General features: G+C 43.9%; 1 long non-coding RNA gene across 1 annotated transcript; it reads right to left on the reverse strand.

Moving 5' to 3' along the window:
- Positions 1 to 393: 393 nt before the first annotated feature.
- LOC139046446 (uncharacterized) lies at positions 394 to 12484 on the reverse strand. The gene is made up of 3 exons (XR_011506536.1): positions 12233 to 12484; positions 9865 to 10024; positions 394 to 1872 (listed from the first exon to the last, which is right to left on the reverse strand). It is a non-coding gene; the product is annotated as an uncharacterized lncRNA (long non-coding RNA).
- Positions 12485 to 19900: the final 7416 nt, after the last annotated feature.

Here is a 19900-nt window from a genome sequence, read left to right on the forward strand (position 1 = left end):
GGCTTCAAACAACAAAAATTTATTATCTTACAGTTGTGGAGGTCGGAAGTCTGAAATGGGTCTCACTGGCCCGAATCAAGGTGTTCGCTGGACTGGGCTCCTTCTGGAGGCTCTTGGGGAGAATTTGTTTCCTTGCCTTTTCCGTCTTCTAGAAGCTGTTTGCGTTCCGTGACTTGAGTCCCCTTCCTCCATCTCCAGCGCCAGCAATGGCATCACTCCGACCTCTGCTTCTGTCCTCATAGTTCTTCTCTGATTCTCACCCTCCCGCCGCCCTCTTCTAAGGACCACTGGGATTACATTCGGCCCACCTGGACAATTCAGGACACTCATCCATCTCAAGATCCTTAACAAGATCTACAAAGTCTCCTTTTTTTTTTTTTTTCTTTTTTTTTGCCTTGTAGCATATTTACAGGGTCTGCGGATTAGGAGGTGGACATTAGAGGGCCATTATTCTATCACAATGTATTTTATATATTGTTAAATAATGAACGTAAATTACTGTGATAGTAAAAACAGTTGTAAGAAAGAAGGCTCAGAGGGACAGCCGCCCTCTTGCTCACCCCTGCAACTCTTGCTGGCATCTACCACCAGCTCCTGACGCACCCCCACCACTTTGGCCGGAGGGCAGGAGAGGGAGCAACTTGTGACTAGGCGGCCCGAGCTGGCCACAAAGGCAAAGCTCCAGGGTCTCCTCCAGGTGAATGACAACGAACTGCCAGGGGCTCTCCTTCCAACCCCCAGCTCCCCGGGGGAGGCGTCCTCCCTTTTCCTGTCTCTCAGATTCCTCCAGCTGGCACACCGTTTAGAGGCAAAACTAGGACGCTGTGGGGCGCTGGGACGCGGTTTCCATTTGAGCACACGGTGGTGGTGTTTAATCCATTTCCGTGCATCTTATGCATGCCGCATCTACGCCGCTGTTACCCTTTGCAAGCTCTTTGCTTCTTCGCGCGTGCCCAGCCTGCCCTGTCCACGGTGTCCACCCTGCCGGGCAGGGGTCCCACGTGGTCCCTGAGCTCCTGGCCTCCCACACTAGCTCTCGGCCGAGAGGCTCGTTCCTGCTTTCTCCGCGACCTCTCGAATCCCTTCTGCTCCGACATTCCGATTTTCTCCGCAGTACAATATTGCCGTTTTTCAAACCTCCCCACCCCTACGGTCCCTTTGTTTCTGAGCCAGGTCTCCTCGCTCGGAGAGTCAGGACCGATTCCACTGACTCGGCACCCTCTATTGATACGTCCGGGTTTCCCTCGCGCCCACCCAAGGACACCGCCCGTCCGGTCCCTGGCGGCGCCGCGGTTCTCCTTTCTCCCCCCGCAGCCTGAGGTGGGCAGCGACCCCACAGGGACGGGATCCAGGGGCTGCCACCACCACCCGCGCCCTCGGAGAAGCCCTTTCTCGGCGGCGGGTCCGGTTATGGTTGGTTTCGGGGTCTTCCGGAGAGGCTGGGGGGCGCCTGGCACCAAACAGCTCCGTTAGTGTCGGGTGCCACCCTTCTCCTCGGACTGCAGGCCCCGGGGACGCGCCCTGGCGGTCCGTGCGCGCCTGCAGGCCGGCCTCGCGGGCACCCTTTCCCTGGAGGTGCCCTCTGCCGGCCGGAACCCCACCCACCCATCAGAGAGGGGAAGATGGAGGCTTGAAGAAACCGGCCCAGTGGGATTTTTTTGCACCTAGAACATAAATGATCTACCATAAACAGCCCTCTAAAGACTAGAATACCCCTTAACAGTGCTCAAAGGACAATTATTTTTAACCTCGTTATTGAGAATAACTCACATACCATACCATTCATCCACTTATAGTGTACAATTCACTGGTGGAGTATATTCACAGGCATGTGCGTCCATCATCACAGTCGACTTTAGAACGTGTTCCTCTCTGTAAAAAGAAACCTATACCCATTAGCAGTCACTCCCCATACCTCCTCTCCCACAGTCTCTGACAACCTCTAATCTCCTTTCTGTCTCTACAAACTTGACTATTTTGGACATTTCACGTGAATGAAATCATACAATGTGTGATCCTTTGCAGCTGCCTTCTTTACTCAACATAATGTTTTCGAAGTTCATCTATGTTGTAGCATGTATCTGTACATCATTCCTTTTTATTGCCAGGTAATATTCCACTGTATGAATATAGCACGTTTTATTTCTCCATTCATTAGTTGATGGACATTTGGGTTGTTTCCACTTTTTGGCTATTGTGAATAATGCTGCTATGAACATCCATGTATAAATTTTTGTATGGACATATGTTTTCAATTCTCTTGGCTATATACCTGGGATGGAATTGTTGGGTTATATAGCAACTCTAACATTTCAAAAAAACCATCAAAGACCTAATTTTAGGTATTTTAGGAAGAGGGAGGTGGAGCCAGTTCAAAAGCCAACTGAATAGATCACAAAAGTGCTGGATAAATCACCTCCCAGCTGTTGACAGAGAACCTTGCTTACAGAAAGCCTACTATATCGAGACCTACAAGAGGAACTGCTCACTGTACTGAGAGGAGTAAGACAGAGCTCAGGAAGGGCTGGACCCAGGGAGGACATCCTCCACCCCGGAAGAAGAGAGACAGACATCCCAACGCCCATCTTTAACCGGTTACAGAGGCTTTAACACAGAGAGTGCAGAAGTCCACAGGACCACCCAGTGCTGGCTGGTTGGGATGGGGTTCTGGTGAGGCGTGGGGAGGAGCACAGCTTTACAGCTGAAATAATATTTACCTCCACTTCCAAGAGATTTTGCAGCAAGGAGAGGGGAACAGCGTGGATTAAAGCCTAGCCATGTGATACTTGATGCTCTTGGCTGTGGAGAAAGGAGGCGGATGGCAGCAGGGGAGACAGGCCCAGGAGAGTAAATTTAGGCCCAACTTCAATGCTGTGCTAGGGAGTTGGGTCTTGAACCTACAGGCACTTTCTTCCCAGGGAATTCTTGGAATTAGCACAGACTGCAGAGGTGGTCAGATGTCTGCGTGGCCCTGGTCCCCGTCTGAGCTTCCCTGTGTATTGCCAGAGTGTGACAGGTTTGGCAGCCTTCGGTGGCAGAGGGCCACGTCTGAGCTGCATGCACAATGGTTATACGCCTTTCTCTGTGCCTGCTGCTCCAGGGACCTACCAGCATCCCAATTCTGGTTCACCTTCATGTTCAGGTGTGCCCACATCCTCTTGGGAACTGGATCCTTTTGTAATGCCACAACATTGTGAAATGTTTAGACATTAACAAACCTAGGGGAGTTGACATACAATCAGATAATAATAGTGCACTTAAAAATAGCTAATGGATTCCACGTTACTTTTCTCTTAGGTGATGGTGAAAATCCCCATAAAAACCACAGGGTCAGATTTCTCTGACTCATCAATAAGTGGTTTCTGAGAGTTTTAAAATAAAGATTAATTACATCAAAGCTGGAGTGAATGCAAGCTTCTGATCCACAATATATCTTTAACCTAATTTCTTCCAGGTTACAGTTCCAGAGCTGAGAGCTAATTTAATTAATGTTTATATGAGCTTTAAACATCATTAACAATACCGTGGTGCACTATGACAGTTATGGTCCCCCAACAAATGGTATCCCTGTGTCCCTACTCCTTTGCTGCTCCTCCCTAAATTAAGAGATGCGACCTATTTCTCTACCCCTTGCCTCTGGGCTTGCTTTCACCTGTAGAATGCAGCAGAAGTGACATTGTGCAACCTCTCAGACTAGGCCTTAAGAGATACTGTAAATTCCATTTCAATCTCTTGGGACACACAGAGACCACATGGAGAAGGAAGCCCAGCTGACAGCCAGACCAAGGCCCCAGTGATGTGACTGAGGCCATCTTAGACCTTCCATTCCCAGCATTTCCACCAGCTGTCTGAACCCAGGGGGGCCAGAAGAAACTTGGGAAACAATATATTGTTGCTTTAAGCCACTATATTTCAGGGGCATTTGCTGTGCAGCAGTAGATAACTAATACAAATAGCACTCTAAATGGTGACAGAATGGAATCCTTTTCCTATATAGATAGACCTTGTGTCTAAAAACAAATGAGACAGGGGCTGGCCTGGCAGCATAGCAGTTAAGTTCGTGCACTCTGCTTTGGTGGCTCAGGGTTCACTGGTTCGGATCCCAGGCACAGACCTATGCACCACTCAACAAGCCATGCTGTGGCGGGCGTCACCCATATAAAATAGAGTAAGATGGGCACAGACGTTAGCTCAGGGCCAATCTTCCTGAGCAAAAATAAGAGGAGGATTGGCTAATCTTCCTCAAAAAAATAAAATAAAATAAAAAATAAAAACAAATGAGATATTTCCCCACTTTCCAGATCAGTAAGGTAGGGTTTTTGCCTTTGAAATGAAGAAAGCAGAGTTGTTCAAGAAAGTCTGTGAATTTAGGTTTGAATGCGAAAATATCATAATGTTGACCCATTAAAAGAAAAACTGAGGGGCTGGCCCCGTGGCCAAGAGGTTAAGTTCACACGCTCTGCTTCGGCTGCCCAGGGTTTCACTGGTTTGGATCCTGGGCGTGGACATGGCACTATTCATCAGGCCATGCTGGGGTGGTGTCTCACATAGCACAGCCAGAAGGACCTACAACTTGCATATACGACTACTTACTGCGGGGCCTTGGCGGGAAGAAGAAGGAAAAAAAGAAGGTTGGCAACAGATGTTAGCTCAGGTGCCAATCTTTAAAAAAAGAACTGAGAAGTTTTATTATTCAGACTAAGGGCTGGTTAGGGAGAAAGAAAGAGAAACTGATAAAAGAGTTCATCAATTGCTTCTCATTTTGTCCTCACCAATGCTTTGCTCACTTCCAACCCAAAGGAGTTTGAACCTGTCCTCTTTTGCACTTGGCTTTGACTTAGCAAAATCATGCTCTCCTTTCTGCCCTCTTCGATGCTGGCACTTCCTTCACAGCAGCTCTCAGCCTCACTGTGCAGGCACTGTGTTCTCACCCTGACATCGTGACCTTTCTCTCCTGCTGGAATTCAAGTTAAAACTTATCTCCCAGTATCAGGATTTCAGGAAGGACCTCTTTGTTGTTTTATTGAAAAAGAAACACATGACTGGACAATACTCCGTTCATGGGGTTCTCTTGAAATTAAGAAATTCGCTAACAGAATTTATTCCTTTGTTCACCAGAATACTGAGCAACAAATACCTAGAGAAAAAGAGCAAGTTAAGGAATTACTGTTTAGACTTTTTTATATTTGTTTCTTTATGTATTTTAAATTTACATACTGTAAAATACATGTTTGATTTTGGGCAAAGTTCTGTGTGTTTTAACCAATGTGTAGGTATGTGTATCCACCACCACAATCAGGATCAAGAATATTTCCACCAACCCAAAAAACTCCCATAACTGCCTTTCGTTGTCAAGTCCCCAGCCCCTGGCAACCTCTGCCGTGTGCTCCGCTCCTACTGCTTAGCCTTTCAAAAATGTCATATACACAGAATCATGTATGTGACTTTTTGAGACTGGCTTCTTTCACTCACCTGGTCATGTGTTGGGTGTATAAATAAATTGTTCTTTTTTATCTCTGAGTAGTATTCCATTATATAAATGCACCACTGTATATCTCTTCACTCATTGAAAGATGTTTGGGTTGTTTCCCATTTGGGGCAATTATGAACAGAGCTGCTATAAATATCTCTCCATTTAAATTCATAAAACTGTAATGCTGTTCATTTCAAAACTACCTTAGCAGCAGAAACATTAAACCATAGTTAATGATACTTTGACTTTTATATAAAGTGTTTATTCTAGTAGTTTTGGGGGGTTAAATGAGCATTTCCTTTGCATTATCACTCTTATTAAATAAATATCTTTTGTTAATCACCACCCTGACTTACTACAACCCCACAAATCGACAGCTCAAGGCGAGGATCGAGGCCGTGTAATGGACACAAATAAAGTAAAATGGTGGTTTGGAACAGGGCAGTTGTACACATGATCTGAAGATGAGGAGATCGAAAAGTTTTTAAGAAGTTGATGCACTTTGGATGGCCCTTAGAAAGTATTCAATATATTGCCAGCCAGAAATAGGTAAAAGACGGCACGGATTTGTTACGTTTCTTGGTATCCTTGAGGGTAGTTTTTTGGGTACAGAAAGAACCATGCAGATGTTTATTTTGGCTTTACATTTTAATTTTCACTATATGAAAGTTACAAATCCCAAATCCTTATGCTCTCTTAGTTATTAAAGTCAAGTCACAGATCTCATTTTTCTTGTTATACATCTAGCAAATCTGAGGCGTCCGTTTCAAGAGGTCTTTGGATCATACTTGGTTTCATTTACTAACTTAGTTAATTAACCATCTTCAAATCTTTTTAACTGCATTTATAAACGTAACATAACTGATTTCCTTTTAAAGTATTTTTGTTGTCTGAATTAACGACAAAAAACATTCCCGAATGCTAAATAATTACAGGGAATCTAATAAATTAAACTTACAAGGAAGCAAAACTTAAGTTCTCTTAATCGTTTGAATATGGTAAATGGACCTAGTAAGACTTCGTCCTTGAATCACAAGTCTAAATTAACTGTACACATTTTAAATTGGGGATTCATGGCTGACCTTCCAATAGGTCAAATTCTCTTATCTATTCCAAGAACATAAAATACCAAACATGCACATATCCTACTTAACAAATTTCATGATAATACTACAGTTTTGATTCTCATGAAGTTTTTGAGACTTAATTCTAAATCTTCTTCTACTAAAAGATGTTTACCCACAGGAGTGGATAGTGACCATGCCAGTTAACAGAGGCTACTCAGGCCAGTGGCTTCAGGCAAACATAAGTCCTGATGCTGCAAAGATCTAGAATGGATTTTTCACTGCCTGACAGTCATGTGGAACCCTTTTTAAAATTGTTTAGTCAATGACTCAACAGCCTCAACAAAGTGTGTTGTTGTAGCTCACATTCCTCTGCTCCAGTAACACACATCGCTTAATTCAAACACTTATGACTTAATAGGGATCCTAAAATATGTAAATGCCTGTTCCTTTTGACATGAAGGAATTTTAAACCTGTTGGAGTCTTGCTTTCTCTGATTTTTTCAGAGCACACCCAACTCTTATGGGTATTTAAAATGCTATCCAGTTGAATTTTGTATATCATACATGTACAAATTTATGAGGCTGTTCCACTGGCTGAGGCCTGGTGAGAAGCCTGCATGAGGTATGAGGTCCATGTCCTAATAGTCGGACCCTGTGAATGTGACCTTATTTTGAAAAAGAGTCTTTGTAGACGTAATTAAGTTAGGGATCTTGAGATGAGATCATCCTGGATGGTCTAGGTGGGCCTTAAATCTGACAAGTGCCCTTATAAGAGACAGAAGAAGAGAAGATCCAGACAGAGAAGGCCATATGACAATGGAGTTAGAGATTAGAGCTATGCAGCCACAAGTCAAGGAACGCCTGGAGCCTCCAGAAGCTAGAAAAGATAAGGAAGGATCCTTCTTTAGATCCCTCAGAGGGAGTGTGGCCAGTCTCCAGAACTGTGAGAGAATACAATAATGTTGTTTCAAGCCACCAAATTGCTGGTATTTGCTAGGGCAGCCCCAGGAAACTAGCACAGGTATGTTCAGGGGCACACCTGAGTGAGGTAGGTTTAGGCGTGTGTATCAAGACTCTTGAGTTGCAAGTACGGAAACCCAGTGACATTATCTTATGCATAAAGGGGGCATTGTTGTAAGGATACGGTTTGCTAGAACTGAAGGTCAAGAAAGGATCTGGGCCTCAGAAAGGGATGGGCACAACTAGAAGGACCCACAACTAAAAGATATAACTCTGTACTGGGAGGCTTTGGGGAGGAGAAGGGGAAAGAGAAGGAGAAGGAGAAAGATTGGCAACAGTTGTTAGCTCAGGTGCCAACCTTTAAGAAAAAAAAAAGAAAGAGATGGGAACCAGGACCCAGAAGGCTGGCAGGACCCTCTCGATTTATCTTTGTGTTTGCTTCATTGTTTTTTCTCACTTTAGACCTGCTTCCATGTTGAATATGGCCACTCCATAGCTCCTGCATTTGTGTGTTGCTATTCCAGCCACACAGAGAAACTACTTAGTTTTCACTCACCCCAAAACCAAAGGCTTGATTGGGTCAGGTGTCCACTCTGGTTTGGCCCACCATGGCCCTGGGGGCACGGTCTTGCAATCTAAACATGGCTACCGGGTGCCTATGTCTGCGGATTAGGAGGCTGAGTGTCTGAGAAAAGAGGTGTTGAACCACGTCTACTCGTAGCAACAGTCTTGTTAGTTGTGTTGTGTATCCTCCTCCAAAAATGCTACTTAAAATAACCCCAAAATGAAGTAACTGAAAACAAGAATGATTTATTTTCACAGATCTACAGGCCAGCTGATCTAAGCTGGACTTGGTCGCAGGGTCCTGCTTCAAGGGATGAATCCGTCGGGGGCTCAGGTTCAGGGGACAGCATCTACCTGGAAAAAGCTTTTCTTGTGCGGATGGCAGAAGCACAAGAGGGCGGCCCCAAACACAACTAGCTTCAAGTTGCTGTTTGCATCATGTGTGCTAACATCCTATTGGCCAAGCAAGTCACATGGCAGAGCCCAGCATGGGTGGAGTGGGGAAGTGACTCCCCTTATGGTGTTTGCTCAGGTGGGAGAGGATTCTTGAAGGATAAGGTTTACCACGTGGTACAAGACTTTTAGCAATGGAACCAAGTGATCAAACTTTATACCACTCATAGTGGGACGCCTAACATTATGTATTTCCTGATGGAGTAGAACGTGAAGTTCTTAACCTATAAAGACTCTTGCCAAAATGGTCAATGTGAACTTCATCAATCCTGTAAATTTAGCTTCCAGGTCACAGGAAAAATGGGGGGTGGGGGAGGGTGGTATAGGGAGAGGAGTAAGTTAAATGGACATTGTATTAGTTATCTATTGCTGTAGATAACACAATTATAAATAGCCCCAAAACTTAGCTACTTAAACAAGGAAGAGTATCTCACACCGTGGTCCAAGAAAGCTTTAATGCCTGGTATGACCAAGTTTCAGAAGGCACAAGCTGTCACTTCTGCTACGTTCTGTTTATTAGAAGTGAGTCACTAAGTACAGCCCACGCTCAAGGGGAAGTTCCATCTTCTGAATCAGGAGAATCAAAGTTTGTGGACTTATTTGAAAATCACCACTGGGGTTACTTTAGGTTAAAACAGATACAGGAACCAAAAGCAATGTGTGAATCTTGATTGGATCCTGAATTTTTAAAAAAAGCCATGGCAGTCATTTGGGGGACAACTGGGGAAACGTGAATGTGAAATAAATATTAGATGAATTAGAGAACTGTTGAGGATGTTCATGTGACAGTGGAGTGGTGGTGATGTGGAAGAAGGGTCTTATCCTTAGAGATCCTGCAAAGTATTCAGTGGTGAAATGTCATGATGTCTGCAACTTATTTTCAAACAACTTAGGAAAAAAAGAGAGAGAAACCAGATGGAGCAAAATATTAACACTTGAATTCAGTGGAGAGTATATATGTGGTCATTGTACTAATTCTTGACTTTTTCATACTTTCAAAATAAAAAGTAGATAAATATATTAGGATAATTTGGGGTCAAATTCAGGGTGAGGTTCTCAAATTCAAGGCTGAGGAATTAGGTTCCCATCCTTGGTTTGCCCATAAGAGAAATGAGAACTTCTACTTTTAAAGTAAATGCTCTTCTTTTATCTGATATTCCTTGCAAGTGAGTGCCTCATTAACTTCAAGGAACTCTCTTCCTGACGGAAGCACAGGAAGAAACACCTGGTGTATTTGTGGGGCTCCCGCTGCTAAATCAGGCAGCTAAGCCCCAGTGAAGACATTAAAGACATATAGGAGAGGTAGAAGAAATCAGAAATTGGTGTTAAGGAGAAAAGCCAACGTACTTTACCAAAAGCAGAAGTTCCAGGACCTTTAGCGAAAGTCTGAGAAAGAAGAGCGGTGGACGCATCAGGGTAGGGAAGGAGAGAGCCCCCTCAAACTTCCAGCCCAGGATTTCAGAGAAAACCACCAGGAAACCTCTGTCTGTTAGGCACTGAAGGAATCCTAGAAAAAAAAGAGGGGAGAATTGTGTTTGAGAGGACAATTGAGATCGAATGAAGATCTCAGAGTTATGCCTTCAAAACAAGCCCACATCCCCTACCTCAGAATACCAAAAGGGAATCCTAAGTATTGTAATTTGAGGTTAATGATAAAATGAGTAAATTAATAAAACGCTATTTCAACATCCCATAATGATTTAATGTCTTATTGACACACACAAAAACATTTCATTCATTTAATAATGTGCTATTTTTAGCAACTAGATATTGATTTAAAAATGTCACTTGCTTGAAGTACAATAGAGGGAAGAGGATAAGATTAGAATGTGAGAGCTTCTCCAGGATAACAACTCGATGGGGAGACTATTCTAGATGAAAACAGTGTTTAGAAAAAAGAAAATCTCATATCCTGAAAATAGAAAATGGATGACAATGTCCTGTCCTTTCAATGTCATGCTGGGGCAGTGTCTAACACTCTAGGGTGTCCACCTTCATTTCAGACTATTTAGGATTAATTAAGATATTTTACAATTCTGCGAGGGAAGAGAGTAACACACAAAATTGATAGTGATGCAAATGATTCTTATCTGCTAGCAGTTGAGATTAATTTTGTCTGGTAGAGATGCAAATGATTTCTGTCTGGTTGTAAAGATAACCAAAAACGTTTTGATTATCAGTTTTATTGCCTTGGAAGTTGTTAACCAGTTTTTGAAACATCTAACTTAGTAATCATTTTCCAACACTTCATTCTCTCAAAGTTTCTTTTAACCAGTTTAACCATCCTGCTGCTTCCCTCAGTAATGAGTTACTTAACTATTTGATAGCTGGTTACTTTATATATTAAAAGTGACTCATGTTTTTGCCTCTTTGAAAATTCTACCTTGAAAAGAGACTTGAAAAACTTAACATTGAATGCAATATGTGGACCTTATATGGATCCTGTTCATAAAAAAACAGATGCAAAGGCATTTTTAGGGAGATGAAGGACATTTATAAGATGACCTAAGTATTCGACGATATCAAGGAATAATTTTAATTTTGTTAGATGTAAAGATGGTATTGTGGTATTGTAGGGGAGGAAGACAATTCCTCTACCCTCTAGGTCCTTCTGGGTGGTCTAAGAATTAAATTGACATGAGACAGAATAACAGGAGAAAATCAAACAAAGCTTTAATAACCCGTATACATGGGAGAAACCCAGGAAAACTGAGTAACTCGCCCAAATGGCCAACACTGCCATCTTAAATACTATTTTCAGCTAAAGACAAAGGAGGATGTTGGGGGTAGTGGTTTGAGACTTTAAGGGGGAAGAAGGCAATTTACATGGAGATGGAAAAGCAAATGGGCCAACTATAGACAATGTGACCTGAGAGACATATTTTATATTACATTACAATTATCTTATGGTATTAGCTCCTTCCTGGAACAGGCCCTTCTATTTTAAATTCTTCTAGGCAGTTGCGGGGAAGGTCAAAGTTTCTTTCAGAGTCTTTGTTCTTAAAAATAATCAAGCCAAAGAGACACATTTTGGGATGGCCAATTCAACACAATTTGAAATGGCCATTTGGGATGGCAATTTCCACAGCATGAAGGAAAAGTGTATGTTACCCACTTCCCTTGCAGAATTGTTTAAGTGTATTAGTTCTCTAATGCTGTGTGACAAATTATCCAAATCTCAGTATTTTAAATGTAGGTTATAGTATTATTTAGTTATGGCAAGGTCAACAGCTTGGGAGGTGACTACCATTGAAAAGAGAGTTTGTTATACATCCCAAGAGAAGGGAGCACACCATGCCTCAGATGGGCCACCTGGGGAAACACCAGAGTCAGCCAGGAGGCAGAGGGAGGGAGGGGAAAGTGTGAGCAAGACCCTTATTGTGGTTTCCACGGGAAGGAAGGCAAGGCAGGGGAAGCAGGCTTAGGACTGGCTAGTCTGAATCACTTCAGTGGCTCTGGTTCCTGGCCCTGAGGCAGTTAGTGAAGATAGATAGTGCAGATAGAGTGTGGGAGCCCTCTGAGAACCCAGTAAGGGAGGTAGCTGGGTATGGGTTTTGGATTAGTTGGTTTGAATATGAAAGGTGTGCATCCTCTAGGGATTGACTAGCCCTGGAAGGGACAGTCTCTTCAGGGTCAGCAAGACCCAGATGTCAAAGCATCAGAAATGCATGGTTAATGCACACAGTGACTTAAAAAAAAAATTAGTATTTCATACCGTTTCTGAGGGTCAGGAATCTGGGAGTGGCTTAGCCAGGTGGTTCTGGCTCAGGCTGTCTCAGGAGGTTACTGTCAAGATGCTGGCCGGAGCTGCAGTCATCTGAAACTGCACTGGGATTAAAGGATCTGTGTCCGAGAGGGCCCAGGCAAATGGCCGTTGGAAAGAAGCCTTGGTCTTTGGCCAGCAACCTCAGTTTTTCACCACCTGGCCCTCTTCACAGGGCTGCTGGCTTCTCCCAGAGCAAGTGATCTGACAGAGAGAGAGAGAGAGGTAAATCACACTTATAAAAATAAGTTAGTATCAGAAGTGACACGCTGTCATTTCTGCTGTGAGCTATTGGTCACAGACTAACTGCGGTGCAGTTGTTGGGGGAAGACTCCAGAGTACGAATACCAGGAGGTGGGGATCCATGTGGGCCAACCTGCAGGATGCCGCAGGGCACCAAAGTTCCTATCCTTCCCACATGCAAAACGGAGTCAACTCCTTCCAGAGTCCCCAGAAGTTTCATGCTATTATAGCATCTGCTCAACATCCAGAATCTCACAATTGAAATCAGGTCCAAGTGGGATTATATTTCCTTAAATACAGTTCCTCCAGTACAGTCCTTCTTAACAGGTTATCTGCCTCCCTCTCTCTGTATGAGTCAGTTGGGCTGCTATAACGAAATACCATAGATTGGGAGGTTTACACAACAGACATCTATTTCTCACAGTTGTAGAGGCTGCAAGTCCAAGATCAGGGTACCAGTATGGTTGAGTTCTGGTGAAGACTCTTCCTGGCTTGGAGATGGCTGCCTGCTTGCTCTATCCTCACATGGCAGAGAGAGAGCTAGCTCTCTGGTCTCTTCTTATGAGAGTACTAGTCCCACGATGAGGACTTCCCCCTCATGGCCTCATCTAATTACCTCTAAAGGCTCCATTTCCAAATAGCATTACATGGGGGTTAGGGTTTCACCATATGAATTTTGAGGAGACACAAACATTCAGTCCACAGCACCCTCCCCCACTGAACATACAATGGGACAGACATAGAACAACCACTCCAGACACTCCTGCTCAAAAAAGAGAGGAAATGAGAGCCGTGAAGAAGTTGTTGGTCCATGTAGATTCTAGAATCTAGCCTGGCAAATGTTGTAAATATTGTAATATGTCTCAAGGCTTGGGAACTACACTCCAAGGCTCTGGGCTCTGCCCCTTCGAGGCTCTTGATCCCTCCCCATGAGTCATCCTTCCATTTTCGTGAAAGATACGCATTTGCAGCTGAGTGATATTCTCCGCCGGCTTCCTGCCAGGAGAATTTTGAGGGTTCCAAGGCCTCTTTTTCTTTTGTACTGCCTCTGTCCCTTTTAGTCCAAGCTGGTGATGATTCTGTCCATATAATTCTCTTAAAAACTTCATGAATTTTCTGTAAATGTCGTTGGGATCCGCTCCATCAGACAAAAGCAGCACACATCTCTGAGATAAGCCCCTCTCCACCTTAGGCTTCTGCAGACAGCTGAGGGGCAACATAGCTCGGCTTTCTGGGAGCACCATCCTTTGACTTAAAGGGTCTGAGAGCGTCTTAGTCTGTGCAGGCTGCTACAGCAGAACACCACAAGCTGGGTAGTTTATAAACAACTGAAATTCATTTCCCACAGCTCTGGAGGCTGGAAGTCTGGGATCAGGGTGCCAGCATGGTAAGGTGAGGACTCTCTTCCAGGCTGAAGACTCCTTGTTGTATCCTCACGTGGTGAAGGGGCCAGGGAGCTCTATGAGGTCTCTTATAAGAGCTCTAATCCCATTCAGAGAGGCTGCACCCTCCTGACCTGATCACCTCCCAAAGTCCCTACCTCCTAACACCATCGCTTTGGGGATTAGGATTTCAACATAGGAATTTGGGGGGGTCACAAACATTCAGACCATGGCATAGGGCACACCTTTAATCTCTTTAGAGGGCCTTTTGTCTGACTGAATCGTAGTCTTGGGGTACCGCCTTATATCTTTCTGAAATCCTTTAAAAATGATTTAATAGGCACACGCTAGGATTTATCGCTGCACCACAGTTTTTCTGGCAGGGCCCTGAGTTTGATCTTTGCTTGGGAGCATTCCTTAATTGTAGCATAATTTGCCATCTGGAAAGGCTGAGAATTTTCAAAGCCATCCAACCCCAGCTCCTTTCTGCTTAACAGCCCTTCCTTTCATTTCTCTGTCTCCTCTGGCGGCTTCCTGTAAGCAACTAGAAGAAACCAGGCAGCCCGTTCAACACTTTGGCTCAAAATCTCCCTAACTAGACCTCGAGTTCATCAGGTATGTTTTCTTCTGTCCGTGTAACTGCAGGCAACAGCATTACAAGGATCCCCTTCTTTCAGTTTCTAATAGCATTTCTCTCACTTTCCTGCAAGCTCTCACCCGAACCTTTAAAGACCTTGACTGTTTTATTAACAGCTTCTTTAAGATACTTCAGGCACTTCACTAACACTGTCAAGAGAGCCTGCTGCCCAGTTCCACAGCCACTCCCATATTTTAGGGTTTTGTCACAACAGCACCCCACCTGCAAGTGTCAAAATGTGTACGAACTGTCTATTGCTGAGTAACAATTTAGCCCAAAACTTAGCATCTTAAAACAACAGAAATTATTATCTTGCACACTTTCTGAGGGTCAGAAATCTGGAAGTGGCTTAGCCAGGTGGTTCTGAAGCAGGCTCTCTCAGGACGTTACCATTAAGGTCTTGGCGGGGGTTGAGATCATCTAAAACTTGACTGGGGCTGGAGATCCATGTCCATGATGGCCCAGGCACGTGGCTGTGGGTCAGAGGCTTCCTTAACCACACGGGCCTCTCCATGACGCCACTCATAACGTGGCAGCTGACTTCCCCTGGAGAAAATGATCAGAGACAGAGAAAGAATGCAAGATGGAAACCACAGTGTCTTTTATAACTTAATACGGAAGATACATACCATCCACTATGTCGTTTTCTGTTGGTCACACAGACTCACCCTGGTACAATGTGGGAGACTATCTAAGGGTGTGAATTCTCAGAGGCAGGGAGCATTACGGGTCATCTTGGAGGCTGACTACCACAAACTTTTTAGGGGCCAAATGTCATGTTGTCCATAATTTACATACTCCAGCAAAGAAAAGAAGTTGATGAAGCAAATTTAGCAAAATATTAACAATATATCTAGGTCTGGGATATAGAGGAGTTTATAGTACTCTTCTTTCTTTTCTTTTCTTTTTTTTGAAGATTGGCCATGAGCTCACATCTGTTGCCAGTCTTCCTCTTTTTTTTTTTTCACCCCAAAGCCCCAGTGCATAGTTGTATATCCCAGTTGTAAGTCCTTCTAGCAGTTCTATTTAGGATGCTACCAGCATGGCTTGACAGCAGTGCGTAGGTCTGCACCCAGGATCTGAGCCCGTGAACCCGGGCTGCCGAAGCGGAGTGGGTGATCTTCACCTCCACACCACTGGCCGACCCCTGTACTCTTCTTTCTACTTTTCTATACATTTGTAAATTTCTGTAACAAAAGGTAAAAAAAAAAACAAACCTAATGTAGGCTTTCTGTCTGGGAGTGACAAGATGGCTTACTGGCTCAGGAATCTTCTAGAAATGGTTACTTTCTTTTCTACCTGGGCTTCTGACCTGTCTTCACCGACAAAGCCAGCCCTGCACTCAAGACTCAGTACTGGGGGCTGGCCCCGTGGCCGAGTGGTTGAGTTCGAGCACTCTGCTTCAGCGGTCCAGGGTTTCGCTGGTTTGAATACTGGGCATGGACATGGCACCGCTCATCAGGCCACACTGAGGCGACGTCCCACATGCCACAACTAGAAGGACCCACAACTAAAAAATATATACAACTGTGTCCTGGGGGGCTTTGGGAGAAAAAAGGGAAAAAAAAGACAGTACTTTCGCAGCTGGCTGCCTACTGCATTCAATGGGTGGGGGCGCTGAATCAGCAACATGGTCCCATAAATGGTAACAGATGAACTGGAATATGGTCCCCCTCAGGTATTATTTTGAGATCGTCTGAAACACACCAGCACTTTTTCTGATTTTGTTCCAAAATTCCTTTAGAGGAGCAGTTCCATGGAATCCTTGTCCTGACCTTGCCTTCAAGGTCAGCGTTAAGCACAGGGTTTTTGCAAGTCAGCAGTCTTGCTTAACTTTGCCTTTGGCCCGTTTGTTAATTCAGCTTGGGCTCCTTCAGTTCCTGGAATGTAGTTCCTTATTTCATAACAAAAAATAAAACAGCTTTGGAGGGATAACCAGCTGTGACCGCTGAGGCATAGCTCTTTAATTTATTAAGGAACTCTGTGAAATCCCAGTGTTCATTTATGCTAAGACTCTCTATAAAAATGTAACTTTTATTATATTTTTTATCGAGCTTGAGTTAAATATTAACTTGTGTGATGAATTTTCCAGAGGAATTTGGAACTAAAATTGGTGAAGCTGAAAAACTGCCATGTTGGGTGTTGCCAGCAGTTGGTGCATTTTTAGATAGAAACAAGAAATTATGTTTCCTGTGGGCCCTCAATTTGTTCTCGGTGATAACACTTGGGTGACTTAAGTATTCAGCTATTTAAAAAAAAATATCTACCCACTATTTTGGAGAAATCCCAAGGTAGTAAAATAACTTGATTGCAGGTGTTTCCAACTGGGATGTAGAGGGTACTGTGGATGGTCAGTCAGTGTACCTCTAGCAGACAACACCTTTGCAGTGGGAGGACCGGAAGGTATGATGGCTTTGTAACATGCCCACTTGGCTAGGCTGAGTCATATTTCCCAGAATTCCCTTTTCTTGTATCTTTCCAGTTTGATTGAGCTCTAAGGGATAGTCTGTCCTGATAGTTGCACCTGCCCTCCTCCAGCTGGGCCTCTCTTGCTAAACCTATAAAAAAAAATCATGGAAGGTTAACACTGACATGGCATGCACAGATTATCTAGTTCAATTGGGTCCTAAACTTGGTCCATCATAAGAATCATCTGAGGAGATTTTTAAATTTTTTTGGGGGGGAAGCTTAGCTCTGAGCTAACATCTGTTGCCAATCCTCCTCTTTTTGATGAGGAAGACTGGCCCTGAGCTAACATCCGTGCCCATCTTCATCTACTTTCTAGGTGGGACGCCTGCCACAGCATGACTTGCCCAGTGGTGCCATGTCCGCACCCGGGATCCGAACTGGTGAACCCCGGGCTGCTGAAGGGGAACGCGCACACTTAACTGCTGCGCCATGGGGCCGGCCCCCTGAGGAGCTTTTTTGAAGTAGGAATTCCCTAGTGCCACCCCTAAAGACTCTGGTTCAGTAGGTCTGAGCTCAGGACACCTGAATTTTACAAGTTCCCAGGTGGTTTTTGGTGATCAGCCGAGTGGATTTGCTAGTCACCGTGATCGTGGTCTAGTGGTTCTCAAAGTGCGGTCCTTGAACCAGGAGCACCAGTGTCATCACCCAGAATCTTGTTGGACATGCAAATTCTTAAGGTCCACCTGGACCTCATGAAACAGAGGCTCTGTGGTTTTGTCCCAGCACCCTGGCTTAACAAACCCTCCAGGGGATTCTGACATGTGATAAAGTTTGAGAACCGAATCTAGTCTAAGCCCTCATTTTTTGTGTGTGTGAGGAAGATTGGCCCTGAGTTAACATCTGTTGCCAATTTTCCTCTTTTTGCTGGAGGAAGACTATCGCTGAGCTAACAACTGTGCCAATCTTCCTCTATTTTGTACGTGGGACCCTGCCACAGCATGGCTTGATGATTGATGTATAGGCCTGTGCCCAGGATCCGAACCTGCAAACCCTGGGCCGCCGAAGTGGAAGGTGTGAACTTAACTACTATGCCATCCAGCCAGCCCCTAAGCTGTAATTTTATAGTTAAGGAAACTGAGTCCAAAGAGAAGGGACTCATCTTTGGTTTAACACAAAGAGACAGGAATAGGAGGCATCCACTCATGGAGCTCTGGTGTTTTAAGGGAAGAATACCCACAGCCTCTGTCTGGGGAAAGGTCACCACAGCAGTTAAAACAAGGCTTTCATCAACCGGAAGATGATGCATGATCCAGCGACCCAGTTCGTAGTACAAAATGCCTAAGGAACCGTTTTTTTGGGAATGCAGATGAAGGAATGTCAAAAGAATCAAAGCACTCAGGCAAGCTTCACGGAGAATTCTAAAAGCTGGAGAGTTTTGCATAAATGGAAAGAGAGAGGGCAGCCCTCTCCCCAAAGTGGGAAAACCACGGAAGGAAGGGGCAGAAAGGACGATTCCAGCCTGGCTCAAGCGGAAGGTGCGAGTTAAGACAATGAGTAGAATGTAGGAGGGATCTGTGTGATAGTTTTAAGAAAACAGGTGGAAAAACGGTAGACATAAATTGTTTTGAGTGCTGTGGCAGAGGTGTATTTCATAATATAGAGCTGTCTCATAAAATTTGAATCTACAGCACAACCTTGCCGGTTGAGACTGATCAGGAGGCAACTTTTTTTTTTATACTTTTAAGTATATGCATAAATTTAACACTGGAACAGCAAACTGTAGCAAGTCATAGAGTCTTGAGAATATGAAATCCCTCATATTAATGTGTTATTAAATAAGTCAGCAGTGGTGCTCGAGGAGCTAAATTCAGAGAATAGAGAAAAATGATGTGTAATTAGTCATATCTCGTCTTTCCACGTAAATGGTACTTCCAAAACACTGGAAGATGCTTAAAACCAGTCTTATAGAAACAATTTTGTATTTTGATGGAAAACTCTGCTTGTCTAGAGGACGTCCTCCAGACTATCCGATTCTTGTCTTTCGATGTCTTGGAGCTATTTTACAATTCAGTAAGTTGTAGATAAATGATAGACAAGCAAATTCTGTCCTGATGAAGATTCATTGACCACCTTCCCCATCCTGTGGAAAAAAAGCCAGTTTTGCCTCACCTGCACTTTCCTTAACTCCATATAAATATGTGCTTTTTTTGACTTTCCTTTGAGCCAGTTTTAACATCTTCCTGGTTTCCTTAGTTAATGAGTAGAATAAAATCTTTAACAAGTGTCATTTTCATATCTGTGTGAGCATCATGATTTTACCTTTTTCTAAAAATTACCTTTTAACAGTTGGATTGTTAAAGTCTCACAAATTTTACTCCATCTTTTTTTTTTTTTTTTTTAGTAAGATTAGCCCTGAGCTAACATCCGGGCCCATCTTCCTCCACTTTATATGTGGGATGCCTGCCACAGCATGGCTTGATGGGCAGCACGGATGTCCCCGCCCTGGATCCGAACTGGTGAATCCTGGGCTGCTCAAGCGGAGCCACGAAACCAATGGCTACGCCACCTGGCCGGCACCCACATCACCTTTTTATATTATTGATTTGCCACCTCTCTGCAGAAAAGATCTCTTAAGGAAAAGGTCACCCTCAATCTGAATTCACACATTTTCCAATTAGAAGCACCTAAATTAATAAGGTTCTGTCTTTCGGGTGGTAAGTTTTTTGGTTCAGTTCTTGTGGCGTCAGGAAGCGGCTGTTCCTTACCGATAGTCACTGACTTTCCTAATCACATTTCTTCCTGGGGTCTTTCTTAACCTTCTTCTGTAGCCAGTTGAATTGGTGATCACCACTTTAGTCAGAAGACCAGACAAAATATGGAGTGGGGGGGAAGAGGAGGGCAGTATGAATAGGTAATAATTTATTTTTAAAAACAGCCTAATTTTGACTT

This window comes from Equus asinus, chromosome 10 (assembly GCF_041296235.1).
Source record: "Equus asinus isolate D_3611 breed Donkey chromosome 10, EquAss-T2T_v2, whole genome shotgun sequence".
In the NCBI taxonomy this organism is placed as follows: Eukaryota; Metazoa; Chordata; class Mammalia; order Perissodactyla; family Equidae; genus Equus; species Equus asinus.